This window comes from Geospiza fortis, unplaced genomic scaffold, assembly GCF_000277835.1.
Source record: "Geospiza fortis unplaced genomic scaffold, GeoFor_1.0 scaffold366, whole genome shotgun sequence".
Lineage (NCBI taxonomy): Eukaryota > Metazoa > Chordata > Aves > Passeriformes > Thraupidae > Geospiza > Geospiza fortis.
Genome location: NW_005054342.1, coordinates 531,826 through 552,709, shown reverse-complemented (window position 1 = coordinate 552,709; position 20,884 = coordinate 531,826).

Genomic DNA, 20,884 nt, shown 5'->3' with positions numbered 1-20,884 from the left:
AAAGAGGTTTATAATTTCAATTCTTTCCTAATTTATTTCAGTTAACTGTAAGGTACAAGTAGAATTCAAGGCTGTCCAGGGTCTGTACTCCAAACTAGCAGTCTTTTTATTCACTAATAGTTATTTCTACTCAAATAATACTCAGGGAATGTGGGCAGCATGTGTGAAGACATGTAGATAAACATGCAGACTACACTGCTTCCCTAATTAAGATAGATATCCTGCCACCCTTAGCTGCTGCATATTTCAGACTTGGTAAGGATCAAAACTCTTCTAGGTCATAAGGAAGGAGTGTGGAGTAAAAGAGAGTCTTCATTGTTATACAGCTTTTTTCACAGCTTTTCTTGCAACTATGGCACAACTTTCAAGCAGTGCTCACTGGACAGCTGAAAAGGGGAAAATCCTGATTTTACATCCAGTTTACACAGTAAACACAGTATTTTTTTAAAAGACACTGCTTCTTTGTTTGGTGTTGAGTCTGTGTAAGGTAACTGGTGTTACATTCTGACTCTTGTCAAATAACATACTTGTCTCATGTTTACCCCAAAACCCATGTTTAGGTGAGGTTCAGCACACTCTAGGGAAAAAAATTGAGCTTGAATATGATTGAATCAGGCACCTACTTCCTTTAGCATTATAACATGGGCTTTCTGATAGCTCAGCCAGTTGAGATGTGAATTTCAAATGCACATATCATGCTCTAAAACAGAAGAATGAATTTTTTGACAGTCTACTTTTACACTAAAATTAATACCTTGTGGTTGTGCATGCAGTAAGTTTCATGTAAGCAGTAATTTAAATAATTAATCCCTTCCTCATATTCACCCAGCTTTGAACTTTGGCTTCCTACTTACCTCAGAAAGGCTCCTGGATCCTAGGAGGGTCATATAAGATAAGGAGGGGTGAAAAAAAAAGGGAAGAACATAAAATAATCATACATTTACCAGTAAAATATAGGTATGATACTGTTGACATAATTACAAAGTTAGCAAGCTAGGATCATAGGCAGAAAAAACAAATTATCAAAAGGAAGATCCCAAATTTTGCCAATTTTCTTGCAGGAGCCAAAATATTTTCTCATCAGACTGTAGCTGTATATATACAAGGACTTCTCCTATACCTAGGCAAGTTCAGCATCCCTTCACTGATCACTTTTTAACAAATATTTTTCGCTTCACTTATTTTCTTTTCTATTCTTCTTTTTTTTATATTTTAATAGAAATAGATCTGGTGAGACAAAAGTGATAAATATCCCAGGGCAGGAATGTATCCAAAGAATTGTTATCCTGTTTCAAATGTGGCAGTGTGATTCTTGGTTGATTTGAGAGACAGGTGGCTTTCAGCTAATATGTGAACACTGCAGAATAGGAACTACTAAAAATCAGCATTTTAATCCAAGCCCTATCAAAGTAAGAAAGACTCCTAATAATTTCACTAGTTCTTTGATTGGATCTGAACCAAAACTATTGCAGGATCAAGGTGGAAACTGCAGCTCAATTTTATGTTTTAAATTAGGTACTTGCTATGTTGTTACCTGAGAAAATTGCCTACATTCCTGATTTTGAGAAGACGAAAGCACATTCATAGGAATACGTATGTGGAAAATCTTTAAGGGCACACAAGTGCTTGCAATTTCTGTGCACAACACAGAATTTGAAATAATGAAAAAAAATCAACTGTCTTTTATAAGTCAGTTAAGATGAGGATGTTAGACCTAACAATAAAAAATTCTGTCACAAAACAACATCCAAACAAAAAACAACCAGAAAAAGTACTTGATCTTTAAGGACTCTTCCAACCCAAGTCGTTCCATGACTCTAAGACTCCCACAGGTAAATGACATAAGGCTCAGCTTCACCCTTGGTTCCAATAGACAGCAGAAGCAAATCTATTCATTTTCTATCCACAGACATTTTTCTATCAAGAGCTGGCTGCAGAAAATCAGTGGCATCAATTGCATAGAAAACATGTAGCTCCAGATTATTATAAAACACTTCAGCCTGGAAAAAATAATTATTTGAGAAACTGTCAGTTCTGCCATTAGTGTGATTTATAACAGCTGACATAAAGATACTCTGCCTTGGACCTTGTTCAAACATTTTTAAATCACTTCTCCTGCTTTAAACAAATAAACCCATGACATAATACAGTCAAAGGTCTTATGCTGCTCTTGTTCATTACAGCAGATCTTTATAATCCACTGTAGATGAGTTTGCATTGCCTTTAGAAATAACTTTCTGTCAATGGGGAAATTTTAAAAATAGCAATGAAGTATAAAAGCTTCATGATTTAAAAAGAAAGAAAATAAGGTTTTCATCTCATCAGGTACACATGGGATGAATGAATTGATGAGCAACGCTGTTGAGCATGCAAATAATTTTGAACTAACTGAAACTCAATTCTGCTGAAACACAACTCACAATTTAACAGGTAAGGAATAGACCATGTTTTATTTTTGTCTTCCCATTTTACCTATCAAGACAGCACTCTAACAAGCAGTTATCAGAGTGCAAGAGAAGAAAGTCTTTCCTGTGAATAAGTTTTAACCTGAGAAAAGAAACTGTCTTCGAGGGCTGCAACTAGATCTGCTTAAAGCAAGTGGAGGATATTTCTGCTGACAATACTGCTATTTCTATTCCAGCCAGGTAAGTTCCAGGAGAAAAAAAAAGCAAACCAATGAACAGCAAAAAATAACAACAAAAAGCTTAATAAAATGTAGTAAAGAAACTGTTTTCTGAAGTTTGAGGGTTAACACATATGTGCCCACCAACAGAAAAACAAAAGGGTAAAGGATGTTGTCAGCGCAGTCTTGAAACAAATATTTCCCCCTCACTATTCCAACAGGAGATTATTTTTTCAGAGATTCATATCAGCTTTATTCCACTCTATATTTGTTCTGCTCATAATTTGTTCTCTCCTAATTCATAATTAGGAGAATTCTTAATTTTCTCACTGCATTAATTTGTTATGTATAACTTTTATGGAACTAGATTCTTTATCAACTTTATTATCTCCAAAGACATAAAAATTTTCTGGAACTCCTGTTATTAATGTAGTGCTTTTTTATCTCTTTTTGATTTCTCATAATTATAAAGGAAGTTTCAGAAAGGTCTTGTACAAAAAAAAATCTCTCTAACAAGGGCCTTGACTGAAATTTCCTTGCTTTCTCCTTTATCATAACATGGATTCACCCTGTGACCACATAATATGGCTAGGACTTTTCTCCTCATCTGTCATTTCCAGTGGGTCTCAGCTTACAGGGAAAAGTTGCATTACTGCATAGATGATCTTGTACTTCACACCAATAAATTTTGTCCTATTTATATTACTAGTGGACTGCACACTTCAGACTGAGTCAAAAAGGTCAGCCATTTCTTCCATCTGCAAATTAGCCACAAATATGTAAAGCAAAAAGGCTATCTATCAGTTGACTTCATGGTCAGAATTCAGGTTCTGTTGTAAAAGGCGCTACATCATTGCACAGGTCCCTCCCTGGAGGAATAACGTTCAAGAAACTGTTGCTATGAATATGTACGACAGTACATGGCAAGATTGCTTGCAACTATTGCAAATGCTTCTATGAACAGCTGCGATACAGAACTTTTTTATTTGTGTGCTGTGATTAACCAAAATTTCATAATATTTTCTGCTCCTAAGTAGGTTAATTTTCTCTCTGAAATAAAAATTTAAAGAGTTTGAATTCTTCAAAGTTACTTTGAGTTATCCCCAGCTCAACATCTGCTTAGTAAATTCATATTTCTGATTCCAAATGTGCATGAAGTCAGGACAGGAAAAGATCATGTAAAAAGTACTACATTCTGAGTTCAGAAATTTAAGGGAATAATGGTTGCTTAAAGAAAACTTTATCTCAAAAGAAAATTATTCTTTCTTATCACTATATAATTGAAAGGAGAATGTGGTATTAGGTGGTACATTATTGGCTGATATAAAAAGGAAGAAAATATAGTCTGTGTTTTTGCGAAAGAATACCCATTATGTGACTGATGTAAAGATACCAAAGCAATAGCAATTCAAATTCTTGATGTTATATCAAAGCCAAATCACAGTCCCACTGTGTTTTTGTTTCACTTAAAATCCGTAATCCTTTATTGAAGAAAAATTCCTTAATGAAAGGAAACCAGACTGATGGAAGAGACAACAAAGAAATAGAGCCATTGAACTCTAATAAGTATGCAATACACAATGTTTTGAGGAACAAGGTGGGCTAATAGACTATAGAATCTTCCAGTTAGTCCAAACTCTTCAATAAAAGTACAAAATATTCCTTTGGGGTTCCTTTCTGGCAGTCAAAATGAGAAGAAAAACATACTGACGTGGAATATTAACTTTCAGCTCCATTCCAGGTATGTGTAAGTAAGGACAGAAATGAAGTGAGGGAAACCCGCAAAACCTTTTAATTGTGAAGAGTCAGCACGATTCAATATATTACTACTCTTTGCAGAAAAAGTACCTGGAAACACGTGGATCTGGTATTGGAACAGAGCATCAGCCCAGCAATAAAGTGCCAGACATAAAGACATTAAGTTCTGCTTATTTAGATTCACTGAACTTGACACATCCATGCAGGTAACCCACTCTCAGAACCACAAGGTTAGATCCATTTTACTAGCATGGAAACTTCCTTGGTTTTCCTTTTTACCCTGAAATTGGGCAGAAATGTGCTGAGCGTTGTTTGACATGCCTCCAGTCCTCTCCAAAAGGATTCATTTCTAGGACTCTTACTAGAAACCTACAGCACATTTATTAAGTAGGAAATAGAAATCCATTGAAGTGCTTTCTGAGAGAGCAAGAGCAATGAGCCATTGCAATATCTAATTCACATAATACTGAGAGTAACTGCACAGGAAGAGTGAGCAGTTGATGGTAAGTTATATGAGCTCATCCTTGTCAAGGAACCATTAAGGGAGCTAAACTTGAGACACAATTGGATTACTGAAATTTCTTGTATAACATCAGTGTTAATAAAGTAATAATAAGTGTATTTCATAATCACAAGCAAATTCAATTCTGTCAATTTTCTGTACTCTTTTTATTCATCCTATATGTACTGTCTTCTAGTAATAGAAAAGGATTTATTTACTTTTAAAACATTCTTGAGTCAGGAATGTCCAAAATATTTTTTATATAGCAGGTTTAGATCCTGAAACTTGAAACAGTGGTGACCTGATAAGAAGCAGTGCAGCAGAGTTTACTTAAATAAAATTAATTTAAATTTAAAGGAAATCCATTCCAGAGATGTTTACATATATTTTTAAATGAATACAATAAATTCACATTTTTTGAAACTGATATAGTTTTATACCAAGTAAAAACTTGGTATAAAAAACAGACCTAAGACCTGCCCACCATCCAATGAGGAATCTAATATTTCTCCTTTACAGCAACAACTCCTCTAGATCCATACAAACATATGTTCCACCTGGCAAGGTAGCCCTAATTTGGAAGACTTCAAAAAAATTTTGAATTTTTTGTACAATGTACCAGCACATATAGAGTGAGTTAACGTAAATGTATTGATTTCTTCCTGTAATCAAACATATCCTTTAAAACAAGTGTCCTGAATATAAAGTCAGCCTTTTCAGTTGTTGTGCACCTCTCAGCATTTCTTTGAAAAAATAACCATTCCAAAATTTTCCATGGACAAGGTAATCTCGTTGTTGTAGATGGATTTTCAGTAGTCCTCCTCAAATCACTCTTTATATCTGATACATTAGATCTCAGGAAACAGAGAGACATAGGGCAAATGTTTGAAATATACTCATAGTAACAGCAACAATAGAAAACCAAATACATTGAGTAGATTAAATACATCGATATTTAGGACTGGAAGTTCACTTAGCATGGAATGCTGTGCTTTACAGCATTGACAACAGAAAGCTCAGGTTTAACAAATTCCAATTTAACTCCTCCCCTACACATGCAGTTAGTTCTTGACCTAAGAAGACCTGAACCTAGCACATTATTCAGTTGGTTTTAACTTGGTTCATTATGCAGCAATCACACCATGCTCTCCTCAGGGCCTGGTATATGCTTGGATGGCTACTAAGGGTAGTAGACAGATGCCTTTTGAAAAGGATAAGTTCTAATAGACTGGCTAGGAGCAGAGATGACAAAGAGGTAAAGGTTATGCTGGTTTTTTTTTTTCTTTCTGAGATAAGGTTGAGGTAATGCTATGACTGGATTTAATGAGTTTGGGCTAGTGTGCAGACTTAGCTAAATGTATCAGGAAAGAAGCCTGATTTTCTAAGCCTAGGACAAAGCATGTTTAAATGCTTTATAGCTTTTTTAAGCTGTTTTTATCTCTTCTCAGCTCAGTATGCTAACCTCTCAGTGTCTCCAGCTATTAACTTGTTGAATTAGGAGAGATACCAGCACAATATACTCCATAAATTATCTGAAGGAATACTTAAAGAAAACTAGATCAAAAAAAAATCAGTCCTTCCAATCATACAGGGAGCTGAATGTTACATGACAAACACCTATCTGTATAAGCATACCTCCAGTTATTAAAATTTTTAAATGAAAAATGTTCTGGTTGGCGCATTACCTGATAAGATTAGTAAACTGATGAAACTGACAGTCATATGGCAATGGAGATGGTGTCTGATTTGAAATGATAAGAATAATATAAAGAGACCATATTCAAAATTATATAAGGCATCTAGAAAAAAAAAGGTGCTCTCTTTTAAACACTCTGTTGAACATGTTATACAGTCTTAAAGTAATATGCCTATCTGAATGTATAGGGAAGCTGCTCTGACCTTAGGTTATCCATCCCAGTGCAAAGAATGCATGTAAGTGATTCATACACTTCCTCCTTTTTTATGTTATCTTTAATCCTTTGCATCAAAATATGCACACAGTAACTTCAAAAGAATTTCACTGTAAAACCTTGCAACAATTAACATCACGTCCTTGCTTTAACAAGTCATCAGCAGTGAGATATTGCTTGCTCCGAGAATTAACTGTGACCTGAAATCTTCAGTCCTGAAAGCATCTTGGTTGTAACACCTCAATCTACATATAATATTTTTTATACACCTGGTTTGTTGATGCATTCCACCATCCCACTCATGTTTTATGTAATTGCTGCTTTGAAGATGTTAAGGAAATAGACTTGATTTTGACAGTTATTTCCCGGGATTTGGAGAGTGTGATTGTTAATCTCTCACACAAGACATTCTTATTAGTTGAATAAATCATAATCTGAGGTTACTTTTCTCTTATCACTTTTCTTTTGACTTATGAATTCTCTTTTTCATTTCCTCTGAGCTATTTTACTAATTGACAGGTGGTCCTGATGTGGTTCACTACAGCAACCTCTCTCAAGTTACTGGATGACTCTCCAGATGTTTAATTTCATCATTTTGATATGCTTCAGTGACTTTCTAGGCTACTTCTACCTAGCACTGGTACACTTATCCCTCTCTTCTGTTCTTTTCTCCCATTAGAATAAGTGGCTTGGTGGTGGTTGTTGTTGCTATTGTCTCACTATTAAATTAATTCCCCTGCCATCACCATCACGATTTCAAAGAATCCATCGAGAAGTTAGTCATGGAAAGCCCTCAAATCTCATCTCATTTCCATCTGAAACATGAATATCTTTGTGCCATCATGTAAAATTATGATGTTTGATAGTACAAAAGCCAGCAATACGTTGTCATCCCCACTAAAATTCAAGTTCTTTTTTTTGCAGACAGGCAGAAAGAATGCCTGGGATTTATGAATGTTATGAATTGTTTCAAAATTTTGGGTTGAAAAGGCATTTCATTTGTTATCCCTGGCCACTGTAAACCTTTCTTTTATTTGATATGTATGACACCTATCATGACAAAATGTTCTGATCTGTACCATTTTGTCCAGGGAACATTTTACAGGCTCTGGATAAAGAACATAATAATTGGTCTGCAACACCTGAAGACTCCTGTAAATTGTCTTCTGCTGCCAGCTTTCCTGTATTACATTTTTCATGCCATAGATCTGTAAATGAACCACAGCTTTTAAGATGATACTTACTTATTTAATACATTGCTGTGTATTTGACAGTCCTGAGTTAAACTGATTTACTTCCAGTTCTATAATATGGTGGCTACTCCACCTAGGCAAAGATCTACATTCAGATAAAATTTAAACCTACAAATGTTCATAATGTAAACTATTTTATTTACCACTTTTGAATCGTAAAAGATTTAATCCTTGCTCTTCAACTGCATCCAGTGTTAAAACTTAAAATCATGTGCAGACATTTTTTGTAACATTACACAGTTCTTTAGAACTTGGATGTATATCCAAAAAGGTTAAAGGGACCCCTTTCTTAAAGCATTTCCAAAACTAAAAAGCCTGCCTATGACAAATTTCCTCAAAAGATTTACAGACATGTTTACCTTTGAATTGTTCAGATAAGGTTTGTGCTAATGTTTGAACTGAACATTCTGTGAGTCACTTATGGCTCTTTCCCATCTCAAGGAATAATTACTTATGGAGAAGCATCCATTTTAAATTAGAAATTACCTTAGTTACCAAGAGAAAAGAGCTTTCAACAACAGTAAAGTGCTTTCTCTTTCTGCTAGCTATATTTCAGTTATTCTAAGAAAATAATGCAGGACTATGTACTTTATTAAGAGCTAAAGCAGTGATTTTCAAGGTGTATATTATGCCAAGATCACAGCAGTCCGTGATTCCCTCTTCTAGTTTCTTCATGGGTTTAGAGCCCATAGCCATGTAACTGTGCTTTCTATCACCATCATATGTCAAATGTCATGGATCATAGTTTCCTAGCGTGGTTTGTATTGGAAGGGGTCTTAAAAAGCCTGCAGTTCTCTTTTCATGGGTAAGGGCACCCTCACTAGAACAGGTTGCTCAGACCTCTATCTTATCAAGCCTTGAACATTTACAGGGATGGGATGGCCTCTCAGTGTTTCACCAGTCTCTGTGTAAAGAATTTCCTCCTAAAATGTAATCCAAATCTACTCCCTATTAATTTAAAATCCTTACCCCTTCTCCTATTACTACATGCCCTTTTGCCACTCTCCATCTTTTTTACAAGCCCCCCCTTAGGTACTGGGGGGCTCCTCTAAGGTTTCCCCAGAGACTTCTCCATATTGAACAAGCCCAGCTCTCCCAGTCTGTCTTTGTAAAAGAGGTGCTTAAGCCCTCAGATCATCTTTTTGTCCGTCCTCTGGACCTGCTTCACCAGTTCTATGGCTTTCTTGTGCTAAGGATCCCAGAGCTGGATGGGTACTCCAGGTGGGGTATTGTGAAAGCAGAGGAGAGGGGAACAATCAACACCCCTGTCCTGCTGACCATGTCATGGCATGTACTCAACTATCTGTTCCAGTATATGTTTCAGTACACTGGCTCAGGCTAATAGCAAGAAAAATTAAATGTTGAATGAAATTATTCCAATTCAATCTTGAAGTGAATATTTGACATTACAGAAAATCTTAGGTCTTGTTTTTTAAATATGATCTTTTTTATTTTCTTGCTATTAGAGGACACATAACTAGGGGGAAAGAAAGAAAGATTCGAGTTACAGTGTTACCTTGCCTTGAAAGTATAAAGTTTCACAAAGTAAATGAAGCTCAGCAAAAAAAGGTACATGTCAAAAGTGTAGGATCCAGAGTAGATATTTGGGAAGACCTGTAGTAAAAAAAATATATTTATTACAGAGTCCAAAATAGCTGAGTCTTTGTATCTAACTAAAATGAGAAGCTGTTTTGTGGCTGAAATTAAACTCAATACTTAATGATGGAATTATTTAAGAGATAATTTTTCAGATGAAAAAGACAAAAATTTAAGGCTTCATTTTTTCTATTTAATCTGTCAAAAATAGTCCTTCATCATAACAGTAGTGAGAGAAAATGAAGTGTGAAGTCACACTACAGTGTGAACTTTATCACGTACTATTCTGTGAAAAGTAACATTTGGTTTCTTAAAGAAAAAATAAATTTAAACAAAACAAGAAAAATAGGAGTCATCACATTCTGATTTTATTCCTGAACTGCAAATTCGCAAATGTCCTTAGAGAATTTGGGTGTTATAATGAAATCTTAGCATATCACTTGGATATACCTCCATGAGATGATAGCTGAAACAGACACACAAAAATCTTGAGTCTTGTAAGTCAGGGAAGAAAATTTTGAAATTTCCAGTATGAATGTAAAGTACCTGTTATGATATTCAATACAAATATGCAAATGTTAAAAATATTACTGTAGAGATTCCATGGTTAAAATTATGTCACAAAGCACACTGGCCTAAAAAAACCCAGGTGGAACATGTAAAGGAAGATTTATATAGCTTACATAATTCAAATAACAGTTTTATCTGTAATAACCTATAGATGCATCATGGCTGCATGAGTCTTAATCAAGAGGCTGCCAGCACATTAAGTGTTTCACTTATTGTACTTTATGTGACGATTTATTTAACATTTGGGGAGTTTTGACTTTTTTCATTTCTCACATCTGTGTGAGAACCCACCAACAGCTAGTTTCATTCTAACATGCATTTTTAATAGAAGCTTGAAAACCATAGAATTTAGAGTTCTGTAGTCTGCCTCATGGCAGTTCCATTAAAAGGCAGCTGTTTTCCTTGTAAAGATCAAACAAAATATACAAACACAAGAAAATAAAAATAAATGGACTTATAGACAGCTTTAAGTTAAAAGCAAGGAAAATCATGTTTCATTATTTCTAAACCAAGGGATACACATGCCGAGAAATGTTTTACAGATATGCCACAAAAAATACTTTTATTCACAAGGGCAAAAATTCAGAAAATTTAGGCCTTCTTGTCATAGTTTTGGTATCCCCTGTGTAGAATGTTTACACTGGAGGAGTACATCTGTGCTCCTGTTATTTTCAATGAGAATTCAATTCATTTGGCCAACAAATTTTAAGATAGAGATTATCCCAAGAGAGACTTTCAGAGGAAAAGCTAAGCAAAGAAAGAGGTAACTAAGTTGGAATAGGCGTTACAGACAATGGTTTGTAACAAAACAATGCTGCATTGAACAAGGTGGCCATGTTTAACCTTCACAAATAAATATGTCATTTAACAATATGTTAATATATTAACTGAGGAAATGGCATGAAGCTGTGTCAAAGGAGGTTGAGGCTGGATATTAGGAAAAGGTTCTTCCCCCTCCAGAGTGTAGCTGGGCACTGGAACAGGCTCCCAGGGCAATGGTCACAGCACCAGCCTGATGGAATTCAAGAACCATTTGGACAATGCTCTCAAGCACATGGTGTGCCTCAGGGGCTGTCCTGTCCAGGGCCAGCAGTTAGGTTCCATGATCCCTGTGGCTCTCTTCTAACTTAGGATATTCCATGGTTCTGTGTTTTATTGGACTTCATAGAACACTGAGAAAATATTTCTCTCATATGCAAATTCATTAATTTGCCGTCTATGCCCAAATATTGTTTTCTTCCAACTGGTAGCACTTAAGCACCACAAGGTATCAAAAATGGCTAAAACTGGTTAATTGAAAATTCCCTAGTTAGGCCAAATCTGTAATCTGGCATCTCATTCATTTTCTGTGCCCATTAATTTTGGCAAAGGACATGAGAGGATTCTTCATTTGGCAAGAGAACAGACTGCACTATAATAACTAACAGCATGAATGTTACAACCCTATGAGTGTCTGAAGCGGCTTTTAAATTTCTGTAAATTAAATAGCCCTGATTCTTTCAGACTGAGAAACGGTAAATGTCAAAGACAACCAGGGGGCCAGCTTACTCTGGAACAGCCCATCATTCTTTTCTGTTCTGTGCCTGCCTAAGTGCAAGTTACCTGGACTGTTGTATTTTTGATTGATAATATCATATACTAACACAGATTCACCTCATTATACTTGCAATCCATCTTTTTCATGAGGTTATTTAATAAACTGTAGCCTCTTGGTAAGATAGCCATAATCAATGTGCATAAACTAATTTTTTTATTAGTTATAATTATATGAGGCCATTTTTATTGGTGCTAGATTTATAGATAGCTCCATAATTGTTTTCAGAGACACAGACAGCTATAATACAATTAAGTGACAAAGGATTGATCATTGCTATGTCGAATCAATTGAAACTGATGGCATGCAGAAAGTCACAGAAAAGCTCAATAGACTTTAGGATTTAAGGTTAAATTAAAATCAGCTCACAAGCTCTGCCCATTTTTCCCTGAGTTCTTGTTTTACTCTGTATCTAATAAAAAGTCTTTAAAAATTTAGAGTTACAACTGTTTGATAGTTTTTTTGTAATACAACATAGATGTCTAAAAAAGCCATTGACACAGTCTTTTCAATAGTTTGGATTCTTTGTTGGTGCTACAAAGCTGAAGGGCTAAAATGTTATCTAAAATTGTGAAAAATCTAACCCTTTATTTCAATGTGACAGATGTACTTGCCTTGAGCACTAACAAGGCATGGCTAATTACTGATACAGTTGCAGAAAGGCACTCTGACAGTCACGATCTATGAGCAAATTTGTCTTCCAAGTGACAAGTCAACCAGAGGTTACAGAGGATCTTGGGCACTGGGTGGATTATAAAAAATTTTGCACATTCATTTTTATTGCTGTAAGGGAAATATTTCACCTTCCACTCAGATGATGTCAGAGGTCTTTCCATTCTCATAATCCTTCCATTAAAGGCCCCAATGTTTATTTCTATATACTGGCAAGAGGTCTATAATCAAAAAGATTTTTGAGCTATCATTTTTCCTAAGTTATTTCATTATGGTTTTATCATAAAGTATCTATTCTAGTGTTATTAACTAATGAATAATTAAATCATGCATCATAAAAAATCCATATTTTTTAAAAATTAGAATATGTAAAAATGTTACATGTAAATCTATTTTAAAGTGACTATTTTCAAAATATCTGAAGCCTTATATTTTCTTATAATTCCAGATACAGGGAAGATTTCTGAGAACTTGCATTTCAGTGGAAGTAAATGACAAACTGATGGTAATGCTAAAGAATCATATAATTCTATTACAAATTTAATTGTTAGCAATATTATTACTGAAATAAAGTGAAAAACATAGCTAAAAAATACTCCCATTTTCTCTATTGGAAGATAAATACAAGATATATATTGAGGATATTACCTATCCTCATTTTCCAATGGTTTCAATTTTGAGATAAAAACATTCTCATTTTCTTCTGTGTGAAAAGAGTTCTAATAAGACCAAATAAATATACTATTCTTCATCAAGTTGAAATAGTTATTTCTATTTATGATATATGTGAATAGGTATTTCTAATGGTCAAACAGTTTTCTCACTGCTACACTGGCAGGTGTAATTTCAGGACTGAAATATACTAGTAATTTGAAGAATTTTTTTAATCAGCATTTACTCTCCTCAAGTACACACATTACCCGTATTTATTTCATAGATATCAGAAATCTCTTATAAAAGCTATCACAATGCCTTTGGGTGTAATAAGATTTAATCATTTGGGTCGGGTCCCAAATGGGATTAGGCTTCCTGGCACAAAGCATTGCAGCAATTCAGCGTTAGGCAGTGAGCCCAGGTGTGTAATTCAGGGATTTCTTACATTCCCACATTCCATGTGCAATGAAAGAGAAAAACTGGCACTTCATAATGGGACAAGAAGTGTGACAAAAACTACTTAAACTAGGCAATATGATCACCAAACCCCCAACAAAATGAAACTTCATTTCTCTTTTCTGCTCTAAGTGCTTGTGTCTCACCAAGTTTCTGAGCTAAAAACAATTTGCTCCACATTTTTTGCTTAAACCACACTGACCATTTGCAATGACTTTTCTTATGCTCTGAATACAGCAGGAGCTTAGTTTCAAGAATATAATTGCTTTCATGAATTTTAAATTGGCTTCATACTTTTGGTGTAGAGGTATGAACCACACAGGGAATAAACCTGTCTGTTTATTCCCCTTTTATAAATCTAGTCTTAAGGATTGCAAAGAAATGCAGCTCCAGTTGGAGAAATGGAGGGTCCTTCTTCCTGAATTTTGCAGCTTGCTGTAGGTCCTTCACACAGAAAATGGGAGTGAGGACTCTAGAACTCAATCTAGAACACCAAACCCAGTTCTTCCCCCTAGGAATAATAATCATTACCATTGTTATAAAGTTAAAATATTCTTTTTTTCAGTATTCCTCTAGTGAATATTTAAGTTTTATTTTATTTTAAAGCATTATGTTACATTAAAGAACATTTTCTTTAAGAAGTATCATTCATATTCATATGATATGATTTTAAACTGATACTTTATCATGGCTAATTGAGTTGCCAAAATTCTAAAATGAGATTTTTTTCTTCTTTTTTAGATTTGCCTTTTTTGCAAAGGTCCATCACAGCTCAAATTTATAGATCCAGTTGCATTACTGCAGTGTAAGAAACATTCATACCAAGTGATACCCACTTAGTGAATACCCAGACAGGGCATTTTGGGTGGTGTACTTCTGAACATTAGACACATTCAAAGATGCTTAAAATAACAAGAGTTTTTCTACACTTCTCTTTATTCTCTGAGGAAACTGAGAAGATACCTCTAGAGTGCTATCCCCAAATGGTTTTTTTCATGCTTTGATATGGAAAAACTAGTGAAAAAGTTCCTCTGCTTGAGAGAGATTTGCAGAGAAGTAGTGTGGCGGTCAATAGACAATATGCACAGGGTAAAGTTGAAGGGTACTCTTGGTAGGTAAAAGGAAAGGATGGGCATGAAAATGTCTTCAACAAAGAACTCAATTAAAGTGGTTGTGACTGTTTTATCACCCTTGCAAACCTGACCATCTCCACTGGGACACAAGTGATCCTTAACATGTGGGAAATGTATAATACTGACGTTATGCAAATGCTGTCACCTCTCCAAACAGGGGAAGTTCAAATTAATTTTTATTAATTTAACTTACCTATTTTTCCATCCCCATTACACCCTTTTAAAAATATTCATGCTTCTGCATAGCTAACATAAGAAAAAACCAACCAAACAAAGCAAACCCCTCAGCCAGAGTGAAAAACTAAGAGCTCTCTCTTTGCTTACTTACAGAGGCTAAGTGCATGCACCATCATGTAAATAAAGTATATTAATATGCATTTTCATTTTATGCAAGGCTTTAACTAGAAAGATATTGCTGATAATATTGATGTAATAACATCCTCCTCTTAAACGTTCATTCCTGACTGAACTTCAATTTTCTGTCCTCTCAGCTGTGCCAACACAATCCTGGGGTGATGATGTAAATGGGACTGGTAAACTAACCCAGAAAGTAATTCTTCATTTAATAGGAGCTATGATATGCTGCAGGTAAATCCAGAAGTGTAATGTTAGTGTACTACATTATGTTCTGATGAGAATTAAATAAAGGGCTAGCTGAAATATTGCTGTCAGCACAGCATCTGCTCGTTTGATCCTTTAGTCATAATAATAGTGCTAATTTACAGCATATCGAAGCAGACGTGGAAACTAACACACAGAGTGCATCTTCTGAATATTCCCTATGAACTGCTCATGAGCAATCTGCAGGCCAAGAATTTATTCACTGAGGAAATAGATGAATATTTTCTAGGTAATGAATAAATCCACAAATTTTGCCATATGTTTGTGGACAACTGGTGAACAGAAAAAAAAAGTTGGTGAAATTTAACCCAATAAATAATTCATTGCAAATTTCTTGCCTAGTCTAAATTTAAACACACAGATTTAACTACCTCCAAGCTCTTTTTTTATGAGTAGCACTAGCATCCAGTGCCTTCATTCATTATATACTTTGCCATCACCATTGGTTGTCATCAAAGGCCGTTCATTGAGGCAGTAGAGGAAGAGAGCAATCCCTTCTGGTTAAAATGTTAAATCAAGTTACATTTCACCTCACTATTTCAACACTGAAACCATCACCTGCATTTGAATGACCAAGAGACTGAGACAGATCACAGGCACAGAATAATGCAGTGGGTTGGCTGCCACTTAATTTGCCTCGACCTCTGCTTTGTAACCTACCACTACTGAATTTTAGAGGAAAAATTGCTAGACAGAGACAGCCTGGCAGAGTGAAAGTCAACATCATCATCTCCCTCCCCGCAGGTCAACAGTTCAGCATCATCATTCCGGAAGAACTAATCTCGTTTCTGAAACCTATTTCTAAGCATACAGTGGTTATCTAAAAGAGAATCTGGAGACTTTTTTTTAATGCTATCAGATGGAGGAAGTTAAAACAAAGAAAAACAGAAGAATATAGAAATGAACTTTCACTGCCCTTTTATGTGGAGAGAAGAGGTATTTAAGACCAACTTTTTCACTTAGAGTACAGGGACATTTTGCATAATCCTTCCCAAGAAGGTCTGTTTGAGTGACTTATTTCAGTTTATTGACCTAAGAGCTGTTTACATCTAATGATAATGAAGAAAATAAAAGCTCAGAAATAACAACTTGTTATGAACACCATCCTGGCAAAGAATGTAATGGTTGCCACTGTAAATTATCCAGGAAACTAAGGCCTTAATTTACTTTTATGGGAAGAACAGCAAAAAAAGTAAAATATAGTGATGCACTGTCTTAGACAAAATTTTAATATAAACAACTTATAAAATAAACTGTCTTTCCAGCACAGTTTACATTTTATCCATTTTCCTTATATAGTCCTTGCCCAAATAATACTGCAGATTCAAATGGTTGATGCAGATGCTAGTGTGGGAGTTTTAATTGGTTTGATATGGTTCAAGTCCTGCTGTAGTCTCAGGAGGGAAAAGAGAGAGAAACATAAATGCATACTGAACAGTAAGGCCTTTTGTGACTTCGCTTACGATGACAGAAAAATTGGTACACTCGGTGCTTAATTGTAAAGATTCTACATTCAGACAAGCCAGAGAGCTCTAGAAAGGGTGATTTAAAGGGGATTATTATCGATAAACCTCATTTTATATTATTTCATTCACTAAATAAGTGAGAATCTGCAGATACCCTACAAAGTCAAAGGTGATTTTAATACGTAAATACTAAAGGATCACGATTTAACTTTTTTTTTTCCAACTGCACTGTGACTGTTTGAAATCTGCTAACTTCCAGTAAAGAGGATAGAGCCCTGATCTTTGGTAACAAGCATACTTATATAACATCTACTGGCATCATTGCATCTAGCAGTGGGGGGAATATTAAATTTTCAAAATCAAGTCTAGCATCATCTATATTATCAGTCTAATGTAAATCTACCTTTTCAAGTCCTTTCCTTTGAGACTGCTTCTCAGGCTGTTTTTCAATTCAAAAGTGAAGAAATTTTGAAGAACTGCTCCAAATGTTTCCAAATTAAACATTTACTGTAAGGGTTTATACAAATGGATCTTGATACATTTAATCTAATCTCTTAAAAAATACTGATTTCAAAAATCAAATGGAGGCCTAGATTACCACTGGGGAAGTAACAGCACAAGATGTTGCCCAGAGATCACCATTAGAAATATGATTCAATACATATATCCTCAAAAAAACCCATTGAGATGTTTGACTGCTTTTCAAAAGGCCTCCATCCACCTTCAACCATATATTTAGCTGAGCTAATTATCACATTGAAAAAAATTTACATATACATAAAGTTCACATATTTGTATATTTTGGTTAGTTGTGGTCAATGATGTCAGTAGCCAAATGCACATTTCACACCCACAGCAAAAGACTCCAGAGCAGCTGCCTCCTTGCCACTGACTTGGCAGCTATTGCAGCTTTTGAGAAATATCTCAAAGCATCTGTTTGTTCTTCAGCCTAGCTACAGACATTTTTGTATTACTCTAGAGTAATTTCCAAATTAGGATGCCTCTAATCACTGTTGTTAGAAAACTTTTAGAGCACATCTGAATGAGTAAGCAGCACAAAAGGATGTCACTTTCCTCTCCCAAACTGTGATTTTCAAGCTAATCTAAATTCCCATGGCTTAATTTATGGTTCTTGAAGGTTTCTGGTAAAATGCTGCCTTTCTTCTTACAAATAAAGTTAGCAATTATGGCCAAAGTCTAATTTTTCTGTTTACAGTGTCTCCAGGAAATGTGCAATAATACTGCCTTTTGCTTGTTTTCTTCCTTTTAAAAAATAAGGTAGTTAAAGGAATAAAAATAGTGCAAAGATAATTTAAAAAAACCCAAAAAACAAATTGGGCAAGCAGGAAAATCAAGATTTCTAAGTCAGAAAGCTAAATAAGAAAAGTTAAGAAAAGAGGAGACATAAAATTACAAGTAACAAGTCAATCTAAATAATTTAAAGTCAGACAATAGACAGATTTAATTCCTTTTGTCTTCCATATTTTTGATCTCAAAATTGTAAGTCCTAACAGAAAATATCACTATATTTAAATTCTATTTTACTGCTGCAATGAAACAAACATAAACTTTAAGACTGCATTTCCTAAATAATACATGTAGAAACCTACATGTACTTAGCTCTTCATAAATTCTTATTTAGAATTTCTGGGGAATAACTATAAGGTGAGGCCAAACAGACATATAAGTCAACCAAATTTTAGAGCAGCATTTTGAGGTTTTGTAAATGTCATTTACCCCGTTTATGGCTCAAGATAATCAAGTAAAAAGGGTTAAGTCCCTCTAAGGAAAAGGAGATAATATTATTAATTATTTTAAATTGTTTTTCATTATTATGATGTATACCTACAATTTAATTATGCTATTATAATGGTATTTTATACATAGTATTTTGATTATCCAGACATTTTGAATATGTAGAATGTATTTGTGGAATTTGTAAGACATTATGAAGAAGTCAACATAAAGGGAATAAAAGGACAGACAAAGCCTATAATCAGATAGTGAAAGATGATTGCTGGCAAACTGGCAAAATAAGGTCCTGGTATAAATGCATGTAGTATTACAAAACCAGAACTCAGAGCCAATGAAATTCAGCTCCTAACACTTGGAGGTAGGTCACATTTTAAATTTTGCTGTATTAAGGTTCTTGCCCTTTCTTATTTATTAGATAGTCAGTTACACATTTGGAAATTGATAGATAATTTTTGGCAGGCTTTAGTGCATGAACATAGACTTGCTTTCCAGTTTAGCCAGTGTAGCAGTAAATGGTAAGCCTCAGAGATCTGGAAAAATATATCCAATAATAAGAGTAAGTAGGTTCTCTGCCGTTTGTGTTTTCCTTTATTTCTCTAAAGTGGTCAATATAATATGTTATGGAAGTAAATTTCAGCTCTGATCAACAGTAATGGAGGTCAGGCTTTGGCAGTCATATAAATCCAATGAGGTTAACTAGCCCATAAAAAATAAGTGCTGAAGTGTTCATTTTTTGTGGATTATACTGCTAGGTGACTTGCTTTTCCTGTTGTAACCATTTTATTACATGTTTCCACAGCAAAGAAAATGCTAAGTGATTTCTGGAGAAGACATGAACTGTAAAAGTCACTGTAGCTTTTATATGATAGATAATATTTGTCTATAACAGAATGAGCCAAATATAGTTCCACTAGGTTTCTTTCCTACAGTAAAAAAGTAAGAAATATATCAGATAGAATGGTTCTATATTTAGTAACCATTTTTTAAAATGGGACATCTTACTTTCCTGATGGTATATTTGATTTTGAGATTACAATAGCTTTTGAAAATATGGTAGGGTTTGTTTGTTTGTTTTTTTATTTCTGGAGCCAACGAATAAAATAGAAACCTGGGAATTAACTGATTAACTTCAGTTTTCCACTGACCAATGTCAAGATGTTAGAATTTGACCTTTTTTTTTTTTTCATAAAATATTCAGTATTTGCTTATAACCTTATATTCTGCAGTTACTTTCTCACTCTCTGCAGTTATTTCATTCTGCTCAGAGTTATGCTGGGAATTTTCCCTGTTCTGTCTGAATGAAAAGTTTGTATGTGGGCTAAACTTGTGGCAGCAGAACCTTTCCCTTGTGAGAGGCATTTAAATCTTCTTTATAACCCTTATTACACAGGCATATCTCTTCAGCTTCCAAAACACACAACATTTACAAGCCAAAAGCTACATACTTCAGTTAGCATATATTTAGATGGTTTCTTCTGGAAAAGGGAGGGAAAATGAAACAGTATTTAAATTAATTTTACATTTCCCACTTTCAAAAGAAATAATTTTGACAGTGAACCTTATTTTCATTACATATGGGATCAGGTATACAGTAACTAGAGCATTTTGGAAATACATAATTCCAGAGTTGTACATATTGTATGTATTTGTATGTATTGCATGCATTTATATGTATTTGTACGTATTTGTATGTATCAGTTAGCAGAATTGTTCATATGATAAATATTTAAGAGTTTTACTTTAAGGCATGGAAGTCTTTAAAGTGGTAAAATCTGGCACAGTTTTGAAATTAGCAGACTATTTAGCAAAGTATATTGCCTTTTTGAATTCAGTCTTCTATGTTTTTCATAAACAGATTAAATAATCAGACTTTAAAGTTTTGAAGTTAAATAAATTTCAAGAGGAAGTGGTAACACTGACTCTATTCCACACAGTTTACTGAATTTAAAGTTTTTTGGTTCCGGTGGTTGCATCCACCTCTGTCATTGACCTTTCACCAGGCAGCTGAACTATCTCAGCGATTTTTGTCTTTCAACTCTTCAGTCTTTTTAGTCTGTAAAGCCTTCTAGAGGAGGATCTAGCATTTACAGACTGTGCAAGTAGATCCTCATGTGGTGGATCCCCACAAAGTAGCTGTGACCTCTGGCTGATACAGGTAGCAAACAAGAGCTATAACATCACAGGCTGGAGTTCTTCCATGCAGATTTCAAGTCTCCCGAGAAGTTACTTGTAGCTCTGCATAAAAAACAACGGAAACTTTGTAAAAGCAGTTAATGGTTTCTCCACAAAGCAGTAGGAATATCCCAAAAGATGGAGTGTTA